The 25,519-nt window shown below is 36.2% G+C and overlaps 1 protein-coding gene across 13 annotated transcripts in view; it reads right to left on the reverse strand.

Annotated features, from left to right (window-relative positions):
- SOX5 (SRY-box transcription factor 5) overlaps nt 1-25,519 on the reverse strand; it is a 963,841-nt gene that overhangs the window by 814,051 nt on the left and 124,271 nt on the right. For all 13 annotated transcript variants that reach the window (XM_045811725.2, XM_045811726.2, XM_045811732.2 and 10 more), the window contains exon 2: nt 9,209-9,290. The gene's annotated coding sequence lies outside the window, so the exon portion shown is untranslated. The remainder of the gene's footprint in view (nt 1-9,208; nt 9,291-25,519) is intronic.

Raw genomic sequence — 25,519 nt, forward strand, 5'->3', positions numbered from 1 at the left:
ATATATCAAAATCCTTGGTTAAATGAAGGACTTTTAACAGTTTTTCACCCATAAGAAAATGCTTTGTAGAATGATTGATTTTAAGATCTTGAGAAGGTAGAAATTCTTCTTAGCTACAGCTTACAGATATTACTTACTGTCCATGTAAAGTTCCAGTCACAATAACAAACTGTTAGTATGGAGATGCATTCACCTCCAAACACAAAATGAGTGACAAGTATAAACTAGGCTGTATGCCTTCATGGTATCTAAATATTTAACAAGTATTTATTATGTAGATCCACGTTTTGTGGGGCCACAAAGCTTATGCAATTTTAGAAAGAGAATACAAATTAAAATGATTAGTTTAACGTGAAAGTAAATATATATTCACAGTGCAAAATTCCCAAAAAACTGCTACTTTAAAATGCTGAGAAATATCAAAAAATCACAAAATCTAGAAAAAACACATAATATTCATATTAATTAGCTCCCTGACCACACCTCTCTAAAGCTTTTTCTCCCTACAGGTGTTGGCTGCGTACTCTGCCTCTTTGTAAATACCATTTTCTGTAGAAAAGACAGAAAGAAAATTTATTCTTTTATCTAGTATGTGTAATCAAAATTTGTTTTCAACTATTCATCACTGAGATTCAGAAAACATGCAATCGCTCACGCACAGCAGTACTTGCTGCCTGTATCACCATTACAAGTTTGTGTCCTAAAAACACAGATATTTGAGAAATTCTATTTCTGTAATATCCATCAAAAATGAAAAAATATATGATGTGTTAATAATAATTAGTCATTAAATTCCTAACAGGAGAGAACTTCTACTGGGACTGGGCATTGATACAAACCATAGCCTCTGTTTATATTATACATCTACTAACGAAAAAGCTTTTCCACAGGGTAGCTCTGGCTCTATACGTTTCAAACCCAGTCTCACCCTCCCATCCCCATGCATCATTTGTCAGGACTGTAGGATGGGTCCATAGGACACGGTGGCCTCTGGCTCCTGTGTTCCATTGTGGCCTCTGAGTGTCAAATGTCTAGTGAATTGGCAAAGCGGGACATCATCAATGGCTTCACTATACATGGAATATTTACAAACACCTTTAACTATATCCCACTTAACTTAAAATAACTGTATCCCCACTTGGATTCCTCCTTCGGTGGACCTACCCCAGACCAAAACAAAGCCATGGCCTCTCCGTTTCACCACAAAACAGAAAAGGAACGGAGAGAGGTTAAAGTGGAGGTGCTGGTCATAAATGATGGCAGTTAAAATAGCTGACTTTGCAAATTTTACAACAAAACGTGATCACGTGAACACAGTGCCTACAGCTTTCCCCCAAACCTGGGGTAGAACTCAGGAATAAAGGGCCCTGAAGCTCTGTTTTGCCTTTGATGAAATAATTTACTCCTTTTCCGGCTGAACAAATGTTTTTTGAATAACAAATATCAGATATTTGTCAATAATTGTGATTATAAATATTAAAGGAATTTTATTTTAAGACACAGTAAGTCCAATTGGCAATTAACAATAATTGGACAGCTCAGTGAAAATTCTTAAAAAATGGTGTTTAGAGCAAATTTTGTTCTTGGAATTATAAAACTGTTAATATCAATTTTCTATAAAAAAAACAAAAACCTTCTGCGTCTAAAGCAGAAACGAAATGTGAAATTAAACAAATTTTTAAAATGGCCACATATTTCAGCAGCTAAAAAACAAGACAATAGTTGAGAAGAGCACACTGAGTTAGCCACTGGCAGGAAGACTGTGGAAAGATATATTTGGAACCTTGCTTTCCAAAGAGCCTATGAAAGTAAATAAGAGAAGGAAATAATTCTGAAATTTAATTTTGATGGAATTTTCTCCTGTGCTTACTCTCAGAAACATAAAAATTGCAATCTTATAACACATGATCTCTAAAAAATACATACAGCTTACTTTATTGTGTAAATAGATATGGCATATTTCTCCATTAAAGAAAATATTAAATCAAAATATTCTATGTACTAGTAAAATGGGAAAAATTTTCTGTATTTTTTTCTTTCTAAATTTCAATTCAACTTAGTTAACATATAGTTTATTATTAGCTTCAAGGGTAGAATTTAGTGATTCATCAGGTGCTTATAACACCCAGTGCTCATTACATAATGTGCCCTCCTTAATGTCCATAACCCAATTACCCATCCCCCCACCCACTTCCCCTTCAGCAACCCTCAGTTTGTTCCCTATAGTTAGGAGTCTTTTATGGTTTGTCTCCCTCTCTGTTTTTATCTTATTTTACTTTTTCCTTCCCTTCCCCTATGTTCATCTTTTTTGTTCCTTAAATTCTACATATGAGTGAAATCATACAGTATATTTCTTTCTCTGACTGACTTACTTACACACTGATCATAGTACCCTCTAGTTCCACCCACGTCATATTTTTTAAAAATAGCGTTTTCATATTGAGTTCATTCATTTGAATTATCTTCAATTATGTATTAGAAAGATACCAATTCTTTGTACCCATACTGATTAAAAAGATAAACTTTCAACCCAATTGTCAGTTCCTAAGAAATCCAGTCCATAATTCAGCATACTCATGAAATAGCTAAACTTACCCAAGTTTTAAAAGAATTCCCAAACCATTAAGAGTTTAAAGGAAAAAATGGTCTTAGATTTAGGAATCAAATTCCAGCTGAAACTTTGGAGATTAAATGGCCCAATCTGAAGTGGGTTAAATGACCTGCTTATTTTCATATCTTTCCATTTCATTTCTTTTCTTCCTTCCTCCTTCTTTTCTTTCTTGAAACCAGAGGAACTGGGTAGCCTTGCCACAAAAACCATTAGCAAATGAAATGTAAATTATAGAAAGTATTTCAAGACAACAAGTTTGTGAAGGAGGGTCGGAAAAGAATGAAAACATTTTGGAAAGTTGCTGAGGAACAGCAAAGTGAAAACCAAAGCAGAAATCTCCAGAAGTTAGTAGAAGCAGTCATTAATGAACAAGACCAATTATAGTCAAATCAAAGTCAACAGGGAACTTCAAACTCATTCCAATACATATACCAACAGATCAAATTTGGACCTGTCAAATCTAGCTTCCTGTTTCACTTCTCTGGTAACCTAAATTGACAAAATGCTTCATTGTCATAGTGTTACTACCCCAGATATATCCCAATTTCTATTGATAATGTAGAATAAAACCACCCAGACCCTATACACATAACACACACACACACACACACACACACACACACACACACATTTTGATAGGTGTTTTGCAAGTTGTAGATTTGCCATAAGCTCAAATATAGTATGTAAGAGAACTGAAACATATTACCAAACAAAATATATTAACAAAACCTAATGGAAAAACGACTTATAAATGTCACTGTCTAAAACAGAGGTCAGCACAGTATGGTCTGTAGTCCAAATCTAGCTCACCACCTGTGAAATAGGAATGATTTAATAAATGAACATTCAAATGTCACTGTCTAAAACAGAGGTCAGCACAGTATGGTCTGTAGTCCAAATCTAGCTCACCACCTGTGAAATAAGAATGATTTAATAAATGAACATTTATAATCGATTTGAGAATTGAAAACATTAACTTTGAATTACAATCATGAAATGTCTCCCCCCCAAAAAATAATTCATTTTTTTCTCATTAGACTACTATTATAAAAAATTTCCTCAATTATTATTATATTTTGAACTATGTCAAATTTTGTGGAAATTTTTTTCTCTCTTAAAGTGCTTACATAATATCCTCAATTTTGCCTCCTAGCCTATAACACCTAAAATATTTACTCTCTGGTACTTACCAGAAAAAGTTTGCCAACACTGGGTCTAAAAACAACCTGATCTACAAAACCATTTTAGCCCCACTTATTTCTAGCTTTTATAATGTATGTATGTAATGTATGCATTTAGAGTGTATAACATAACTATTCACATAAAAGATTTATAACTACCTCCTAATGCTTCCTAAATCATTACCAGGGAAAGGCCATAATAACTATCTCCTGAAAATAGATTCCTATGCACAGCTAATGATAACGGATGGCATTTATCTCACCTCAGAATAAAAGAGAAATCTTCACCCAACAATTTAGTTTAAAAACATTAAAATTATAATACCCAGTGCTAGCAAGGGCATAAACAAGAAAACCCATTTCTACGTTAACTGTAGCAGTGTTACATGGCACAATCTACCTGGAAAGCAATTTGGTGATAGATAACAAAACCCATTAAAACACCTTAATAAGGGTAACTACACTTTTTGTAAATCCAAAAATATGGAAACATACACACACGAAGATGTTCTACAGACTGTTACTTATGATAGTAACCTGCCCCTCCCATTCAGAGTTTTAGAAGCGAGAAAGCTTGGCACACCACCCTTTCCTTCGTACCAACAGTCAATAATTCCTCCCCCTTAGTCTTCCATATCCTTTCCTTCTTCATCTCTGCAGCTACTGTCTTGGATTAAGAACCTGCCATTTCATATCTGGGGACTGGATCAACAAGCAAGGCCTAAGCTTATCCAATTTGAAAAAGAAAAAAGAAGGTAAAAATTGCGAATACGAAATCTGTGTCACCAATGCCCCCCAACGTTAAGAGAATGCTAAGAAAAGCATAGCACAGGGTAGGAGTAGTAATATAGAAGGAGAAAATATTCATAACTAATTGAAGTTAAAAACAAACTTTTTAATAAAATTTTATAAAAACATATGACCACAAGAACACATTTTAGAGTCCCTACCCATGCTAGAGGCCCATGCAAGCCCAGAGTTTTTAATGTAAGCTTTATTTCAGCTTCTTGGTATATCTGGCTTCTTACCAAACCCTCAGTTCCTAAGGTTACTATTTTCTAAGCTATCCATCCAATCATACTGCTGAAGATTAATTTTTCTAAAATGAAATTCTAAACACATTCCTTCACTACTTGAAAAACTTTCTTGCCAATAGTATAATTGGCACAAATCCTTCCATGATATCACCTCCACCTACTTCTCCAACCTCATTCTCTGTTGTTCCAGACATGCTGCATTATTTGCAGTTCTTCGTAATGTTATTTCAATCCTCCCATACCTTAGCAGATGCTCTTTCCTCTAACTAAAATACATTTTCTTCTCTTGTCCAGCTAACTCATTTCTTCTATCTCAGCTCACCTGTTAAAGCCTTCCCAGACCTGACAATATAGAGTTGATAGCAAGCTCGTTGGCTAACTGGCCTCCAGAACTGCACTTACCACCTGTTACAAGGACTCAATCACTGTGTATTTTCTCTGATAATTTAAAAGCTCGTTCAGGGCAGAGATCTTGTCCCAGCCATCTTTCTCCAAGTGTCTGCATTAAGTAAGTACTTACTAATCCCTTGTTGAACAAATGAATGAAAAAGGAGGAGAAGCAAGTATGCCAAAAGGTTGTTTTGTTGCTTTCGGTTATTGATATGTTAGCAATTTTTTACCCTTATTTTAAAATACTTTTGTAATGTGGCTCTATTTGCTTTATAACAGGAAATCTAATTTATAATAAAACATTTATTTGAGGCTTACTCTAATTTTCATTAGATCTGCTATCTAATTCTCTTAAAACTCTGCACACCTGTGCCAGGCTTATTTATATGGCCAATAGTCTACTTACTTGAAATCATATTTAGATCCCTGTACACAATTAGCTAAATAAATACCATTAGTGCAGCTTCATTAAAGTGTATTTTTCTTAAATATTTCTCAGTATACATATTTCTTAGTAAGTGAGCATCTATTAGAGTTTTGGCAAGAAAAATCTTATAATGGACTTATTTCTGTAGGTATATATTTCAAGCACTAACTGAAAGGGATAATAATTTTTTTTGCCATCTGGAATAAAACAGTGATGAATACTACAAGACTCAAATTATGTTCCTATGCATGAAGCCATGTTTCTGAATCACTATTATAATTCCTATCTCCCACCTAGGATGCACTAAAGAATTGTTTTTAAAAGGAAAATATCCAAAATAATCTGATAATCCCCCTAAATACAATCCTCATTGAAGCTGAACATATTTTATCCTTTTTTTAGTAAAGCTATCATTACCATTATCCAGTAAATGCCTGCAGAGACTTTATAGCACACATTCTACCCTTTTTCTTTTGTATGATTTAAATATGTTGTTTTATTACACATTGTTTAAATATGCTCTACGTGAAGCAGCCCACAGACACACAGCACATTTAGATCTGAATATAGGTTAAAAGCATCAGAAATACAAACCACAGGCCAGAGGAATAATATCACCAAATTGGAGTTGAGACCATTTTAGTAGCTTCAGAGCCATTGGAATTCTGATAGAACATAAACCCTCATTCAGGTATAAATTCAGTTTCTAGCCCGTGGTATAATGGCACTATATTGGACCTCCCCACAAACATGTTCCTGTTTCTCCTTTGTGTAAGGTGTTATTCTGAGTTCATATGATGAGAGAAATTTTAGCTAAGTATGAGCTTTTTTCCAGGGTGGATCCATGCCTCAACCAGGCTGGTTTGGTTGTTTAAAGGAAAGACAGTACTCTCATTGCACAAGCCTGCATGCAAGATTCATCTGAGATGAAGTGTAGTATAGCAGGAAGAATGCAAGCTTTAGAGTCACACAGTTAAGGAATCCCTGCACTAGCGTTTCAAGCTCTGTGTGAAATTGAGGTCATTGAGCCTCTTTGAATCCTGGTGTTATGGGTTGAATTGTGCAACCCCCCCGCCTCCGAAATTCATATGTTGAAGTCCTAACTCACAGTACATCAGAAGGTGACATTTGAAAATAAGGTCATTTCTATAATTAGTTAAGATGAGGTCATTAGTGTGGGCCCTAATCCAATATGACTGGTGTCCTTATTAAAAAAAAAAGCAAATTTGGACATAGAGATAGACATTCATAGAGGAAAGATAATGTGAAGAGACAGGGAGAAGATGCCATCTACAAGACAAGGAGAAGGAATAGATTCTTCCCTCACAGTCCTCAGAAAGAACCAACCCTGCCAATACCCTGACTTAGACCTTGATCCTCCAGAATGGCGACACAATAAATTTCTGTTGTTTAAGCCACCGCCTCTGTGGCACTTTGTCATGGCAGCCCTAGCAGACGAATATACCTGGTTTCCTCAAATATCAAATCCTTAATGTAAAGGCTGTAAAACCATTATAAAGATTAAAAACCACATTAGAGGTACTCAAAAGAGGGTAGGCAAATTTATTTTTATCATTTAGGATATAATATTTGGAGATTCTATTTTATATCCTTGAATCTTGCTTCTCTCCTCATTCAGGCAGCCAAATTGCTATACTCTGAACTCAAGGTGGTCAAGACATATATAGACACTAGTGTATCCATGGGCAATTTGGGGTGGGGATGACTGCATCTTTACCCCTCCCCCCCACCACTTCAACTCATCCTAGTGGGGTCAGAATGACCAGACGTTAGATTGGAAGATCCAGCTGCGTTACCTACATTAAACAGGTATGAAATTCCAAAGTAAAGGGCCAGATCAAAATCCAGATTTTAAAAGAAAAATCACAAGACTGGTCGAATGGCTCTAAAACCTACAAGATAATGTAAAGAATTGAAACAATAGAAATTAGGAGAAGCTTTACAAAGAGATTCTTGGATTGAGCTGCTACTCTATGGTAAGCCCACGTTCCCCCCAAGCAAGAGAGCTGGAAGGTGCCACTTTTTCTTTCTCAAGTATTTAGAGACACTTCAAAGGAACAAGGTAGACAGCCTAAATGTGTCCCCTGGAGTCTGGGAAACCCAATGGACTGCAGATTGATTCTCACCTTGGAAATCTGGAGGACAAGAGGGTCAGGCTAGGAGCAGCTCTGGAATCTGAGAATTACCTGCACCCTTCCTGCCCATAGAGGTTCATAAGAAACATGTTTTCATGAAGCAGCCCAAGATGTCCATCTGGAAGTATCACTGATACCCCAAATGAGTGCATGTAGAATGGACCCTCTGAAAACCAGAAGCTCCACTGGAAAAGGAGTAGCTAGACGAGAAGCCCTACCCAAGTCAGGGGAGCTGAAGCCAGATGGGTCCAGCAAGGAAGCCACCAAAGACCGTGAAGGAGCCAAGTGAGTGTCAGTTTTAAACATCATCAGGCCCAGAAAGCACGGAGTCAGCTTAACATAGAACCATTTCAAGTAAGAAACATTCCTAAGCCATTTATTTCCTCTTCTGTGCCATGCTCCAACCACTTAAGCTTTAGCAATACCTAGCAAGTGGGAGAGGAAGTGACAGATAAAAAGAGAAAAAACCCCACACCCTCTCCCAATACAATTTTTGGCCCAACCCAAAAATGGGCCTCGGATGGGGAAGAAGGGATGATAGATATTAAATTAACTTTCAAGCTATGATTATGGTCTGAGATTAGACATTCTAATTTCTGAATGAAGACTATGTTTGGAATCTAAAGTGCCAAGAAGAATTTTTTTTTAAATCTAAGAGTAGTGCTATTAGGGATGGAGCCTGCCTGAGAACTATTTTTTTTTTATCCAAAGGCAAGGGAACTCCCAACACCCTTTCCCAATTCATTTTAAAGAAACAAGTAAAACAAATATATTATGTTCTGATTGATTTCCTAAGTTGTGCTTGTTCAAAGTACTGTTCCAGAGAGAAACCCCAAATATGTGGGTGAGAGATAATCGTAGGAGGGAAAGGATCTTCTTGGATATAACCTGGACCTTAGAGATGGCCAAGCAGTATGTCCAGGCAGTTGAACCTGACCAGCCGTGCAAAGGACCCCATACAACAGCATGATACAAGAGCAACACAACACGTATCATGTGCTTCAGAGTGGCATGCAAAGAACGAAGAGCTTCATCCCACCACAGAGAGTTTCTTCTGGTTCAGCAGGAGTGACAGCATGCCCTGATATGCCCAGGAGGTACCTGGAAAAGCTTGGAGAAGGAGAGCAAAAGATCCTCAAAGGAAGATCAACGTATGTGTCAGCAGTTGCCCACAAGTACTGACAAGGGATAGGAGGAAATCTGTGGCTAGTGAAGAGATGGCAGCCAAAGAACAGGTGTGTCATTCCTCAAAAGCCTGGTATCTCATAACCTTACCTAGAACTTACATGCAAGCTCAGATTGCTTCCACATGGTTAAATGGAAGACAAAACGTAATTTAGATTTAGCTATAGGAAAATAAAGAAAGTTACATGTCTTGCACATTTAGTGTGTAGACAGAGACATACCTGCCACATAAGGGTAAGCGTGTCCAAGACTTCTAAGGATCCTCTTGAAGTATGTCTTCACACTGCAGACTGATTAAAAAGCCTAGAAGAGAATTAGAGCTAAGTCATTTAGAGGCAGATTCACTGTGTGAAGAGGTCAATTCTCAAATCTTAGCTGTTGTGGAAATACCAGTGGATTGTGATAAACTGAGCATGACAGAGTACAGAACATTTACTACTGCAGAACCCATGAATTCCACCTAGACATCAGCAGAAAGAAAGAAAATACAAAATAAAGAAAATAGAAATCAGCTTCTTTGGTTTGTTTTTTTAATCAAATGCCCCAAATTCGAGAAGAACACATAGAAAAGTGAAGGCATAGCAGGGAATTTAAGGTTCCCATCTTAGGGATGTGGAATTTTTTAAAGTATCAAGTATGCTTTTACTGAAGAAAACAAATAAATCCAAATAAGGCATTAGATTGTGACAGGCATGCTACTCTAGAGAAAGTATTCAAGGAAAACCTCTGCTAAGGTGACATTTAAGCAGAGAACAGGATGAGGTAAACCAGAGGGAGGAGCTTCCCAGCAGAGGGAATAGCAAGTACAAAGGCCCTGTGGTGAGAGCTTACTACACAGGTCCAGGGACAGCAAAAAGGCCACTATGGCTGCAGCATGATGTACAAGGGAGAGAGAAGTAGGACATGAGTGAGGTTAGAAAGGGCCAAGGAAAGGCTTTGGATTTTTATCTAGGAGCCGGTAGAGGGCTGTCTTTTTCTTTAATTAAACAACTTAGTTTGAGATAATTGTAGACTCACAGGCAGTTTTAAGAAACAGAGATTCCTGTAACCTTTGCTTCATTTCCCCCAGTGGTAACATCTTGCAAAACCTTAGTACAATACCAAAACCAAGATATTGACATTGATAGAGTCAAGACAGACATTTCCATTATCCTAAGAATCCCTCAGATTGTCTTTTTACAGCAATAACCATTTCTCTCCCATCCCACCTCCTCCATAAACAGTGGAAATCACTAATTGACTTATAATTATTATAATTTTGTCATTTCAAAAATATTATATAAATGAAATCATACAGTCAACATAATTCTTTGGAGATTTATCCATGTTGGAGTATCAATAGTTCTCTCATTTTTACTGCTGAGGACTGTGTTCTATGATATGGATCATTTAACCATTCACTCATTGAAAGACACTGTGTTGCTTCCAGTTTGAAGTTATTATAAACAAAGCTTCTGTAAGCATATGCATACAGGTTTTTATGTGAACAAAAGTTTTCCTTTCTCTGGGATAAATGCCCAGGAGAGCAATTGCTGGGTTGTACTGGAGTTGTATCTTAAATTTTCTTTAAAAACCTGCCAAACTATTTTGCAGAATGGTTGTGCCATTTTATATCCCCATCAGCAATACATGAGTGAGCCAGTTTCTGTGCATCCTTGCCAGCATTTGGTGTTGTCATTAGTTTTTATTTTAGCCATTCTGCTTTTCTCTAATGATTAGTGATGATTAGTGATGCTGAACATCTCTCATGTGCTTATTTGCTATCTGTATATATCTTCTCCCATAAAATGTTTCTTCATGTCTTTTGTTCATTTTCTAATTAGATTTTTTTAACTGTAGATTTAAAGATTATATTCCTAGTACTATTCGTTTGTCAGATACATGGTTTGCAAATATTTTCTTCTAGTCTGTAGCTTGTCTTTTCATCCTCATAAAAGGGTCTTTCACAGACCAAAAGTTCTGAAGTTTGATAAAATCCAATTTATCAATCTTTCCTTTTATGGATTGTTCTTGTGACACAAAGTCCAAAAATGCATTGCCTAGCCCTAGATCCTAAAAACTTCCATTTTTTTCCCTAAAAATTTTATAATTTTAGACTTAAATTTAAGTTCATGACATATATTGAGTTAATTTTTATATAAGCTGTCAGACTTAGGTCAATGGGCTTTTTTGTGTGTTTTTTTCTTTATTGTTGTTTTATGAGGTTTGTGGGGGTTTTTTTGTTTTTGTTTTTGTTTTTTTACCTATGAATGTCCAATTGGCTTAACACCATTTGTTGAAAAGGCTGTATTTCCATTGAATTGATTTTTCACCTTTGTAAAGTCAATTAAATATGTTTGTGTTAGTCAATTTCTGGATTTGTCCCTTCTGTTCCATTAATACATGTGCCTATCCCTCCACCAAGATCACAGAGTCTTGATTACTATAGCTACATAGTAAATCTAGAAATTGGGTGGGTTAATCTCTGTCACTTTATTTTTCTAATTCAAATTCATTATAGCTATTCTAACTCCTTTGCCTCTTCATATAAATTTTTGGATAATTTTGTTTACATGTACAAAAAAATCTTGCTGAAAATTTGACAGGAATTATGTTGAATCTGTATGTCAGTTTGGGGGAATTGATATCTTTTATTGGTGAGTCTTCTAGTCCATGAACATGGTATATGTATTTTTAGATATTCCTGGATTTCAGCATAAAAGTCTTGTACATGTTTTGTTAGATTTATGCCTAAGTATTTAATTTTTTGAGTAACTGTAAATGGATTGTATTTTTAATGTTGGTGTCTAGGTGTTCATTGCTATTATAAAAGAATATAATTGATTTTTGTATGTTTATCTTATAACCCACTACTTTGATGAACTCACTAGATTGACAAGTGTGTTTTTTAAGTTCCTTGGGATTTTCTACATTAAAAAAATGTCACTTGAAAATAGGGACAGTTTTATTTCTTCCTTTCTGATCTCTATGCTTTTAATTTCCTTCCCCTCCCCCCACTGGCAAAAAATTCTAGCACTATATTAAGTAAGAGTGGTGAGTACACACATTCTTGACCTACTTTCTGATTTAAGGGGAAAGAATTCAGTCTTTCATCATTAAAGGTAATGTTAGTTGTAGACTGTTATGCATTTTTTTTTTAAGATTTTATTTATTTATTTGACAGAGACAGCCAGTGAGAGAGGGAACACAAGCAGGGGGAGTGGGAGAGGAAGAAGCAGGCTCCCAGCAGAGGAGCCTGATGCGGGAATGGATCCCAGAACGCCGGGATCACCCACTGAGCTACTCAGGCGCCCCTGTTATGCATTTTTTAATAGATGTTCTATATCAAATTGAGGAAGTTCCCTGTTCCTATTTATCTGAGAGTTTTTATTATGAATGGTTGTTAAATTTTGTCAAAAGCTCTTTCTGTCTGAATTGATAGAATCATGTGGCATTTCTTCTTTAGCCTGTTACCTGGTGAATCGCACTAATAGTTTTTCAAGTACGGAACCAGCTTGCATCCCTGGAATAAAACCCATTGATTATGGGATTTATGTCATTTTATATGAATTCTATTTGCTAATGTTTTGTTAAGGACTTTTGTGTCTGTGTTCATGAGGGATATTTGTGTCTGGTTTTCTTTTCTTTCTTTCTTTCTTTCTTTCTTTCTTTCTTTCTTTCTTTCTTTCTTTTTCTGTCTTTGTTGGGTTTTGGTATCTGGATAATACTACCATAAAATAAATGGTTTTCTGGAAGGGATTGTGTAGAATTGGTGTTACTTCTCTAAGTGTCTGTTAGCACTCACTAGTGAACACATATGGGACCAGATTTTCCTTTTTGGAAGCTTAAAAATTTTATGTTTGATGTCCTTATTAATTATAGGGATATTCAAATTATCTATTTAATATTATGTAAGTTGTGGTGAATTTGTCTATTTCTCTTTTCAAACCTGTCAATTTTGCTTCATGTATTTTGCAATCCAGTAATTTAGTGCATATAGGATTGCTATGTCTTTTTGATGGAATAACTCTTTAGTCATTATATAATAGCCCCCTCTATCACTGGTAATTTTTTTTTCTTTTGCTCTCAAGTCTACTGTACCTGATATTAATATAGCAACTCCTGCCTTTTTTAATTTATGTTTTCATCATACATCTTTATCTATCCTTTTACGTTCGACCTGCCTATATCATTATATTTGAAGAGAATTTCTTATAAACATCATATAGTTAGGTCCTATTTTTAATACACTCAGACCATCTTTTAATTGTTATATTTAGTCCATTTATATTTAATGTAATTATTGATATGTTAGGACTGAAGTCTGCAATTTCATTTTTGTTTTATACTTTCCTCTATTTTCATTTCTCTTTCCTTTCTTGCTTCAACAATTTTTATTGTTGATTTACACGCAGTATTTTTTAGTGTCTCTTTGTATAGCTTTTTTAGTGGTTGCTTTAGGAATTACATTATATATACATAACTCATCATAGTCTGATGGTGTCATCATTTTACCACTTTGAGTTAAGTACATCATAAATTGTGCCCTCCTGAATATGTCTGCAAAAATGTGAGATTGCTAAATCAAAAATCTGAACATCAGAATAAATATAGCTATATGAGATACTTTTTTGTTTTCTCCCCAAGCTCTCTTGTTTCCCTCCAAGTGGAAGGGAAACTATACATGCATTCTACCTCCACTAGAAAGATAACTGAGAAATGGATTGGGATTTGTTGAGGGTGGGGGGGTAGAGGAGAAACTGACTCTAATTTGAAACACCAAGATTTCTGGCATTTGATATATACTCTTGGACAGAAAACTTTAAAGGTAATTTCTGAAATTTTCTGAAGAATTTTTGAAGTCTGGACAAAATTTTCCCCTTATTGTATTATCAAGGATGTGAACCATCAACAATTCAGAGGCTGTGAAAATTGTTAGTAGGCTTAACAACGACCTAGACTGTTGTTCTATTTTATAGAAAATAGATTTCAGAGAGATGAAGATTACCTGCCAAGGTCACAAGTGAGTCAGTGATCGAGCTAAACCTAAAACTGACGTCTAATAATATGGAACTACAAAATGAAGATACTAGATAAAAATACTGAATTTTTATCTAAAGTATATCAAAAGTCTGCTTGGGAATGCAGTTATGCTTCATTTCCTTAAGAAAGGCAAAATAAGAACATGGCAGATAGAATATCATCACTCATCTACACTGGAATTTAACCAGGACACTGGAGTTAAAACTTACCTGCGTCCAATTGGTAAAACACCAATTGGTAACAAATAAATGGCCCAATCATTGATATTATTGCAGACACTGGCCCACAAGAGGTTCCAAACATGAAACTGTAATGGTTAGCATGTCTTTCTCTATTGTGTATCAGTAAGTTTTATCCCAGCTATTCAGGCTTCTCCAAAGTGGCAAATTTGAAGGACGCTAGCGTAGTTTTCACATTATACAGTTTTTACTCACTTTAGATGTAAAAACACTTGAGTGCTTGCAAAAGGGACTGTCCTCAATCCCAAAATATTTTTTCATACTCCCTGATTCATTTTATGAAGGATCAAAACTCTAGCTTGTAGCTCTGAGTTTCAGACTTCCCCTTTTAGTCATAAAATCTTCTATGATCCAAACTGTAGAAAAAATTCTCGCTCTACATCTCCCATTTATATTCACAGTCAGATACTATAATTAAATAATAGAGTTTCATTTACTTGGGCTCAAATCCATTAATTTTTTTCTTATTTTTACTCATCTCTTTTCTCTGAAATGTATCCCAGTATTATTATTATCCTTGAGCACACAAATACACAGACTGTGAATCTATAATGAGATCTTCTTATTTTTTTAGAATAGATTTTGCTTTGATTAAATGTCTACATTGCCTCTACTTGGATGCTTTCTAAATTTGAACAAATACCTGATCCTCTTGAAAAAATAAAGTCAACCTTTAACAGATGACCTCCTAGCCAAATACGTGTATTATATTTGCTCCAGGGAAAAACTGGTTCACAAGCTTATGTGGTTTCCCTGACCTGATGCCAGCAGAGAGTGAATGTGCTAATGCTCCGCATCAAAGTGAAAATTCAAATACCCTTCCATTCCAGCCCAGTGGATTGGCCAAATGATGGAGAACTGTTTGGCATCATGTGCAGAGAGAGCCACCTACCTTCCTCTCAACCAGTGGTGGCATATGTGATGAGAAGGACAAGAAGGAGTAAAGGTGCTAAATACTCCAACAGGGAAGTATCTACAACAGAAAGAAAAACTAAGCTATCTAGCTGTCACTGTATCCAACTCTTTAACCAGACAGAACTACCATACTCCTAGACTTTTATCACAAGAGGAAGCTTACAAAATTTGTATTCACACGTCCAATGTTGTGCTCTCACTGCATGCCTATGAAACTCCCTTGTCAACAGAGCTTTTACCCTTGCCTTTTTCTCTTTTTCAGGATTTCTACTCCAAATCCCCAGCACACTTAGAGCAGTGATCTCAGAGGCATTTCTATAGCTGATGCAAATTATATTTCTTTGTTTGCCTCCTGGAGATGGGGTGGGAAAGAGAAAGAAGTGTAAAAGCCCCAAAGTGGCAGCTAAAACCAAAACAGCTGATGAAAGCTCATAACATTTTTCACTAGTTTACTGTGTAAATGCCCCTGCTAATTTAGAAAAGCCTTTGTGGTTTTTAACATTAAAAAGTAAAATAGATGTACTCCTATGCTGATGTGCATGGACTGAAGATGAAGTTATATTTTACCAGTGAAAAATCAGTAATTGAACAGATCAAATACCTTCAATATAAGCCATATAACTGTTAATAGGAGGGCAAACTATAAATGCATTTTTCATTGTTAATAGGCAACATTTCTACATAAGAAGACTTGTCTCCCCTTCCAGCCATAGTACCATCATGGATCAAATGTAACTATAAAATAACTGACCTCGTTTGGATAAGATAGCGTATACTATTTTAATGCTTTTTATAACATAAAGCCATTATTCCTGATGAGAAGCAAAAATCCTCATAATACACCAAATTCTGCATTCAATAGACAAAAAGCAATCCTAAATTAACCCCTCAGCTGATACAGTAACGACTGAATGGATAAAGATGATAAGAACTACATACCAATCTGTGGATTAGGCTGGTACACTCTGTTCACCCTACAGCTCTTAGCCCAAGCTGAAAGTGCAGAGTAAAACAGTCTTCAGGCCACCTCTATGAATAAGATGAAATTCCTGGTCCTCATATTAATGTCACAGACAGTTCATCCCATCTCTGAGCACTAAGTCAAATTAAATAAATATATTGTTGAGCAATACCTGTAATGTACTTTGTTAGATGATGTGGAGAAAACAAAGTCATTAAAACTTATTAATAAAAAAGCTGTGATCTAACTACTTCAAAGTTGGAACAGTCATTAGCAGAGAAAGAAGTAAAACAAGGAATACATTCCAGAATGTCAGGAAAGGGGTTGTTACAACTAAAACATACATTTGTGTGTTAATATATATAAAATTAAATAGCAGTATAGAAGTATAATAATGTCAAAAATTATAGAAAACTCATTTTAGACATCTGAAATTTGGGGGTCAGAAGAACAGGAAGACCTGGAGTTGCAGTGAATCAGTAGGTGGTCTCTCCTAAGTACTGACTGGGCAGGAAGAACCTGAAGAACAAGGCCTGCTGGCAGGCCCAAGCAAGAGCAGGGCAGGCCTTAGATTTTGGAAGGAGCCAGAGATAACAGGACCCATACACTTTCATCTAAGGAGCTCTAAGAATCAGGGCTTCCACATCCACAGTTCAGTCAATCCTGGTTTATTCTCCTTAAGTGTCTTTCCACTGACAGATCTTGGACTAGCCCTTGCAACATACTCATGAATCTCTACTTTATATCCAGTCACCTCCACGGGCAATGGAGGGAGAGTTCAGCAGCCAACCCACCTGGACAACATTTGAGATTTCTTTGTCATGTGTACTATCTTTGGAGCCCACAAAGAGTCATGAACATATTCGAGTAAGGTATTCAAGTAATGTATTCGTATACGAAGATCTGAGTAAGGAAACATGGTGACTGAAACACAGCCTTAGGAAAGCAAATCCAGTCACTCAACCAGTATGCAATAATTTCAGATAATGGTTCAGTTCCTGATTTGGTAAAAAAAAAAAAAAAAAAAAATGAGATTATACAAGGAAGTAAGTACAGTAAGTAGTAAGTAAGATACAACTGAGTATCTAAAGAGGATGGCTGCTAAAGATACATAAAATAAGGTCTGTGCAATAGATGCTATTTTTATTTTGAGCACTGATACTCAAACATAGTTTAATAAAAATACTACAATATAGCAAAGTGTTTATCATAAACTCTGGAGTTTATGCTGGATAGAGTCTTCCAATCTGGGTGATCTTAGGCAAGTTACTCAATCTCTAAGCCCAGGTTTAATCTGTAAATTAGAAATAATACTTACCAGAAAAATTGTCTATTCAGCATCTCACTGAAAAACCATGCTGCCTCTATTCTCAGACTTCATGGTTCAAGTGAGTTTGACCCACACTTCCTCTAGCTGCACTTTAGGGATGACTGTTCAGGCCTCAGTAATCATTGACCAGTTCTGGGAAGCCATGTGGGGATCCCCATCACCACAACAATTGCTAGAATAACCCCCACAACCATGATTGAGGTTACTGAGGATCTTTGAAACCTAAAAGAGTCAACTAAGAGAAAAGTAAAGGTAAGAGATGGGAAAACAGAGTGAGAGATGGATGCCTGGACATATACCAGGAACTTCAAGGTTATCTTCTATCAGGCTACCACTATATTCCCTTTCTTATTTCAACTAGTTTGAGCTAGGTTTTTGTCTAACCCACTACATGGAGTTTTTGTATCTGTATGTGAGGAAAAACTGAGCTAACATCCATAAAGCATTTGTCACTCTTGGGCATACAGCAAACGCTTAGTAAATGTGAGTTATTTTTATGTCCAGAATGAGAGATTATTTAAAACAATTTTCATGGGACTCATTAAGATTTCAAGGGTTTCTATTTTCAAGAAAGTCATAATCAATAATAGAAGATGTTACTAATAGCTCAAAGACATAGAAGACAAGTCTCAAAAAGCAGCAGATAATTTGACCAACAAATGAATTAAAGACAAAATAATACTTAAGTCTTCAGAGGGAAGAGAGAGAAAAGATCCTTGGGCTAGGCTGGTTACCAAAAGGCTTACTAAACATTTCAGCTGGGTTTTGAGGAACAGGAAAGATCTGGAAAGTTGGAGGGAAGAGGAGACAACATTCCAGGCATGCATCTCAAAAAATATGAATGGTGGTACAAAAGCCCAGGACACTCTTGGACCTGTAAGAGAGGGTTTTCAAGGAGATGCCAATGAGGAACAACAAGAATAAGAACTCCATGCAGATGGCGGCTCTGAAAGGCCAGTTTAACCGTATTTCACAGGAGCTGGTTCTCACTGAGCTCATCTAGAGGTACAATGGGATGACACAATGTTGCTCACGTAATTCTTAGTGAAATTTTAAAAAATAATAAAAGTCAGAGGGATATTTTGAAAGACTTTTATAATCAAATCACACATCTTTGGGGCACCTGGGTGGCTCAGTCAGCTAAGCATCCAACTCTTGATTCCAGCTCAGGTGATGATCTCAGGGTCACGTTACCCAGCCCCACATTAGGCTCCACACTGGGCATAGAACCTGCTTAAGATTCTCTCTCTCCCTCTCCCTCTGCCCTTCCCTGCTCCCTCTTTTTCTCTTTCTCAAAACACACACACACACACACACACACACACACACGCACACACACACACACACACACACGTATCTTTGGATACAGTACATCATATTGGCTTTTTCCTTCCCTTTTTCTTATTCCAACTATAATTGTTCATTATTTTACTCACATTCTACAGCCAAAGAAATTATCATAAATACACAAATACACCCTAAGGCATAATGTAATAGTGAACTTTTCTCCTCAATATCCCTTCCTCAGCATTAAGAGCCGTGCAGTTTGAGGGGTTGACCCAACCTCTGCAGTATTAAATTTAAAGCAACCATGGTAATTCCATCCTCCTTGCCAGTGATTCGTTGATGCCAGGAAACTATCCCTTTCAGTAGGTTGCCTTTTCATTTTGTTGATAGTTTCCTTTTCTGTGCAAAAGCTTTTTATTTTGGTGAGGTCTTAATAGTTAATTTTTCCTTTTGTTTCCCTTGCCTTAGGAGACACATCTAGAAAATGTCAAAGAAATTACGTTCTCTTCTATTGTTTTATGGTTTCAGGTCTCACATTTAGGTCTGTAATCCATTTTGAGTTTATTTTTGTGTATGGTGTAAGAAAGTGGTCCTGTTACATTATTTTGTATGTAGCTGTCCAGTTTTCCCACATGACTTATTGACGAGATTGTCTTTTCCCCATTGTATATTCTTGCCTCCTTTGTTGTAGATTAATTGGCCATATTAAGTGTGGGTTCATTTCCCTTTTTTAAAAGACTTATTTCATTTATTTGAGAGAGAGAGAGTGTGAGGGGGAGAGGCAGAGAGAAACACAAGCAGACTGCACTGAGAGTAGAGCCTGACATGGGCTCAACCCCACAACCCTGAGATCAGACCTGAGCCTAAACCAAGAGATGGATGCTCAGCCAACTACACCACCCAGGCGCCCCACATTGGTTTATTTCTGAGCTCTCTATTCTGTTCCATTGATCTATGTGTCTATTTTTGCACCAGTAGCATACTGTTATGATTATTACAGCTTTGTAGTATATATTGAAATTTGGGATCGTGATGCCTCCAGCTTTGTTCTTCTTTCTCAAGCTCACTTTGGCTATTGAAGAACTTCTATGGTTCCATACAAATTTTAGGATTATTTGATCTAATTCTGTGAAAAATTCTATTGGTATTTCGATAGAGATTGCACTGAATCTGTAGATTGCTTGGGTAATATGGAAATTAAACAATATTAATTCTTCCATTCCATGAGCATGGAACATCCTAATGTAAATCAAAACCACAATGAGATATCACCTTACACCTGGCAGAATGGCTAAAATCAAAAAGAGGAGAAATAACAAGTGTTAGCAAGGATGTGGAGAAAAAGGAACTCTCGTGCACTGTTTATGGGAATGTAAATTGGTGCAGCCACTATGGAAAACTTAAAAATTAAAAATAGAAATACCATACAACCTAGTAATTCCATTACTGGGTATTTACCCAAAGGAAATGAAAACACTAATTCCAAAAGGTACATGCACCCCTAGGCTTATTGTAGCATGAATTACGATAGCCAATATATGGAAGCAACCTAAGTGTCCATTGATAGATAAATGGATAAAGAGATGTGGAGAATGTGTGTGTGTGTGTGTGTGTGTGTGTGTGTGTGTGTGTGTGTTTGATAGAATATTATTCATCCATAAAAGATGAGATCTTGCCATTTGTGACAGCACGGATGGACCTAGAGGGTATTATGCTAAGTGAAATAAGTCAGACACAGAAAGACAAATACCATATGATTTCAGTCATATGTGGAATCTAAAACAAACAAACGAATGAATAAATGAACAAACACAGAAAGCAGAATCAGACCTATAAATACAGAGAACAAACTGATGATGGCCAGAGGGAAGGGGGTTTGGGGGATGGGGAAAATGGGTGAACGGGAGTGGGAGATACAGGCTTCCAGTTATGGAATGAGTAAGTCACAGGAATAAAAGGGACAGCACAGGGAATATAGTTGATGTTATTGTAATAGTGCGGTATGGTTACACGTGGTAGCTACACTTGGGGTAAGCATAGTATAAACTAATTGAATCACTACGTTGAACACCTGAAACTAATATAACATTGTGTGTCAACTATACTCAATTAAAAAAAACAAAAAGAATAAAGCTGACATACAGAGGATGGCAGAGCTAAGGGAACTGCAGAGAGAAGATGCTGAAAGCACTGGACAAACTCAACCCAACAATCTGCCCTACCTCTAATGTCGGGCTATGTGAAATATTATTTTTCTTCATTGTTAAATCTGGTTAGATTTTTTTTCAAACACTACCCCAATTTCTTCTAAAAATACTCTAATGAGCCAGTACCCTTGTGTATCATTTGCAAATGACTATGATCCAATAACACATCTAATCTCATGGCCCTCTGGTTATTCCTAGAGCCTCCAGAAGACCAGAAAGTGGGAATCAGGACAGGTAAAAAAGTGAAATGGAGGATCTCTATGCATCAGAAAGCATTTGTCCAAGTGATTCATGTCAGATGAGAAGAATACCATCTTCTGAAAAGATGGAGTAGTGAGTTGTCAGAGTCACCCAGATTGATCCAGTCTTGTCAAACAAGGGCACCCCAAAATTATATATAACCAAGGCTCTAAAAACCACAAAAACTTTAGACTCTACCACTCTACCCTTCCTCTTTCCTCCTACACAGCTGCTAAGCACAGGCATCTTATTCCCTGGTCATATTAATGAAAAGATATCCTTATAGATGAGGCTCTGTCTTAAAAGGATTTTCTGAACAAGTGGCTGTTATAGAGACTCTGTAACTTTCTATGTTTGTTTGTTTGTTTGTTTTTGCCAGACAATGCTTTGTGGTCAGTCTCTAGGAGTGCAATTAACCATTTAAACCAACTATGCAGCAAAATGATGAAATTATGCTAATGTGTTTTACTCTTTTTTAAAAATAATTTTTGAATGTTTAACTGTAGAAATATATAAATAATATAATGTATATGACAACTTCTGAGGAAATTACATTTACTGCAGCAAAAAAATTGGTAAATGATGATCAAGATGAAGCAGTCATGCTAAAAAACAGAAGTAGAACTCTATGCATAAGAGCCTATAAAGACAGTAACTTGTAGCAGATTATATCACCATTAGCCAAAAAACAGCCAAAAATGAATATAAACTGTGAAAGAAGACTTTGCCCACAGGATTAAGCCAAAGAGATACTAATTTCAGAAACATATTAAATGTACACATTATAATTCATAGCTAGAAGATGATATTTTTCCATGGCTGAAATGTGGTTCTTTAAAAATACTAGAACTTCTGACAGACATCACATATATTAGGACCAATTTAGATGCTTTTGTTTTGACATAAAATTTGATAGCCCAAAATTAATACTTGAGTACTAGAAGTGAAAATTCTCAGCACATAAAATAGCACTGTCTATTTAGGCCTATAAATAATAACCAAGCCAGTAGCAATGAACATACTTAGTGTTTAGAAAACAAGAAGTAGACGAAGAAGTGGATGATGGCAGAGTATGTACAAAATGTGCCTAGAACATCTTGACATGCCAAGGACACTATCAAAGATGACTACAGCTATGTCAAAAGTACTCAGGAGCCAACCTGAAGAGGTTTCCATTAGACAAAGGTGAGACAACTTGAGGCTTCAAAAAGACTAGGAACTGCAATAGATAACACTCATCAACTATGCTTAAATTATGAGTTGTGATGATATTTAAGAGAAATTACTTGGTAGCTTCCTGAGGATGACAGGAAGCTGCTCTAAGTGGTAAAATATTCACTCCTCAAGGTTGAACACACCCTTGTTCCCATGCTACCCAAAAAAGTTAAATAAGATACACACTTTTATTACTGCTGCTAAACACCTATCAGCTCCAAACATTCTGCTTTGTTTAAGAAGATAATGGGGCATTCGTTATACTAAAATCATGCTCTCTTTTCTTTGCAGATCCTATCAGAATGAATTGAAGAATGTACTGATTCTAATGTTTCCTTCTCTTGCAAATCAAATAACCCCTTTTCCAACCTGAGAAACTGTTAGCTGCATGTAATATCACCAACCCTCATCAAAACTGGACAAAGGCAATCTTCTGCGATGTTTATCATTATTGCAAGTTGGTTACAACTACAATTTAAAAGCTCAATATAATTCTATCTGTAAAGGGTGACTGCACAGTGACCTTAGTCAAGGTAAAACCTGTTCCATAAAACCTAAGAATAGCATCATCCAAGGAAGTCTAGACAAATGGGTGCATCAAGGAATAGGAAGAAAATGCTTAGTTTTTAATAAAAATTATTCATTGCACTCCTTGCCATAATTTCCCATACACATCCTGAGTAACGTTTCATATTGTAAAGTTATTCTCAAGAAACAAGTCAATACTGGATATGAGCAATATTCCCAATATTCCCCATATCTGGCTCTCCTCTTCCCATCCCAATGAAATTAGGAAGGATCATATGATTAGTTCTAGCAAAGAAATATGAGACATGATGTTTGTCACTTTTGGAATAAAACATTTAATTGCCAGTGCTCAGCTATCTAAATCCTCTCTTCCTTACCCTGGGAATGCATGGAAACAGATCTATGTGGAGGTGTATTAAAACTGAAGTCTGGAAAACAAAGCCAGCATATGGTAGATAGTTCATATTCAGAATCACCTAAACTCACAACAAGGTTTATAAATGAGATTTGAGGGTTATTTATAACAGTAGCATAATTTATTATAACCCAAATGACGTGCTAGACTTCTGCATTCTTCCCAAATATCCTTTCCACAAAGATCTAATAAAAACTACTTTCCTATATCAATTTATTGAGGCTAACCAAATTAATTGGATTATGGAAATGAAAGGATTTAGAATTAATATTTTTAGGATAGCAAATTGTTTGAAAATGTTATCTATATTTGATAAATCATGCCTAATAACTATAAAACAACAAATCTGTACTCATATAAATAGAACTCTATTCTAGGATTTCTCTATTGAACAGAGAATGGCATGAATATAATGTGCAGTAGCCACTCTGAGCCTAGTTCTTCCTTAAGAACTATGAAAGGATATAAGGTAAAGAGCAGTGTTGATGACATTTATAGAGACTCTCAAGTCCCAACTGATTCTGAAATAAACTGATAAGACTTATAGTTTCTTGACCTCCTAATCCTTGGAACCAAAAGTACCTGGTAAATGAAATTTGTCTTTCATGATTTCCTCAAATCTCCTTCTTCTGATGAATCCAGTATATGCTACCAAAGAGTATTAAAATATAAAAAGTCTATTGTGAGATTTCAATGAGGCTGAATCCAAGACTTTTGTTTGATGCTTTCTCTATGTAAAAAATACTAGGGAACTTTTAAAGTGGAACTTTGTATTTTTCCTTATACAGAGAACATTTCATATAGCAAGTGGTGTGTAAAAATCATACAACATTCCCAGGAAGTATAATCACCTTTTATCCAAAGCCTCAGCAATCAAAAGTTTGAAATACTATTCCCTGCTGAACACAAAGGTATTTACCTGGGTCATGAACTAAAATGGCAATTGTCGCAAATATTTCTATTCATTCGATGGGTGCCAGAGGAGCTTAAACGGACATGATGGTGATAGCAATGTATGGACGATTGATTTGAGTATGACTGAGGACTAACAGAATTGCTTCCTCAGCCACAGAGGTGTCCTAGGAGGTCTGCTAGCCCAAAATGACCTGGTGGCTTTTGAGATGTGTGTGTACCACCTGACACTACACAATAATGATAGGGCTGTATGGAAAGTGGAGATAAGGGCTCCAGCATGTATCTTTGCCAGCAAAATTCACAACATTTCATTTCTTAAAAAAAAAAAAAAAAAAAGACAGTGGGCAATTATTATACAGTTTAATTACTCCTTTGGGTTCCACAAAGAGCTAAAAAAAAAAATAAAATCACCAACCACCAATCTGCTACCTGTGGCAGCTGAAAAATATTATAGTGGAATTTCAGGGGCAAATAGTGAAATGAGCATCTCCAAATTGTTTGGAAAAGGATCTTCAGTCTAAGGAGAATTGACAGCACAGCTTTAAGAATAGATAAAGGACTGCCTCAAGGATCTGTCTTGCTTCCTTACTTTTTTAAAGTAATACCTTCATTTGCATAGTAATAACCCAATTATTGTAAGATTAGGTGACAGGAATCTCATTATTGCTATTTCCACAAAACAGTCAATATTCTATTCAATATCTTTTAATGTTACGCACCTTAAAACACAATTATTTCAATATACCCTCATTCATCTTTAATGTAATTTTCTTTTTTAAAAACCTTGCCATAATTGTTGGTTTTTATGGAATATATTCGTGTTTAAACAAGCACTTTTCCCCTCAGGCTGCTATGAGAACAAGCAGAAGCAACCAACAGCTTGGGGGCATTTCTGCCTTCCCCCCAGGAGTAAGTCCACCAAAAGACCAAAGGCACAAACACTGCTACTGAAAATCTGTTGTAACAAGCTCCACACTCTTCCCAACACTGTAGTTTCCCCTCCTGCTCTTTCACTTCATGCTCCACAAAAGATGCTTCCATAATGAATGTTCGTCTTAAGGCAACTCTAAAAGTGTTAGCAAATACATTCTGTTAAATTTCAAATTGTATGATCTGGGCTCTTTTCTTCATTGTGTGTGTGTGTGTGTGTGTGTTTTCCCAGACCACATTGTAGTATCAAAAAAAAAAAAAAAAAAAACCCACATCCGAGACAGCTGACGTACTGGGGAGACCATCTGCCTGCCATAGGTTCACCTGC

Source organism: Ursus americanus, chromosome 25, assembly GCF_024610735.1.
Source record: "Ursus americanus isolate L20-20 chromosome 25, mUrsAme1.1.p, whole genome shotgun sequence".
NCBI lineage: Eukaryota > Metazoa > Chordata > Mammalia > Carnivora > Ursidae > Ursus > Ursus americanus.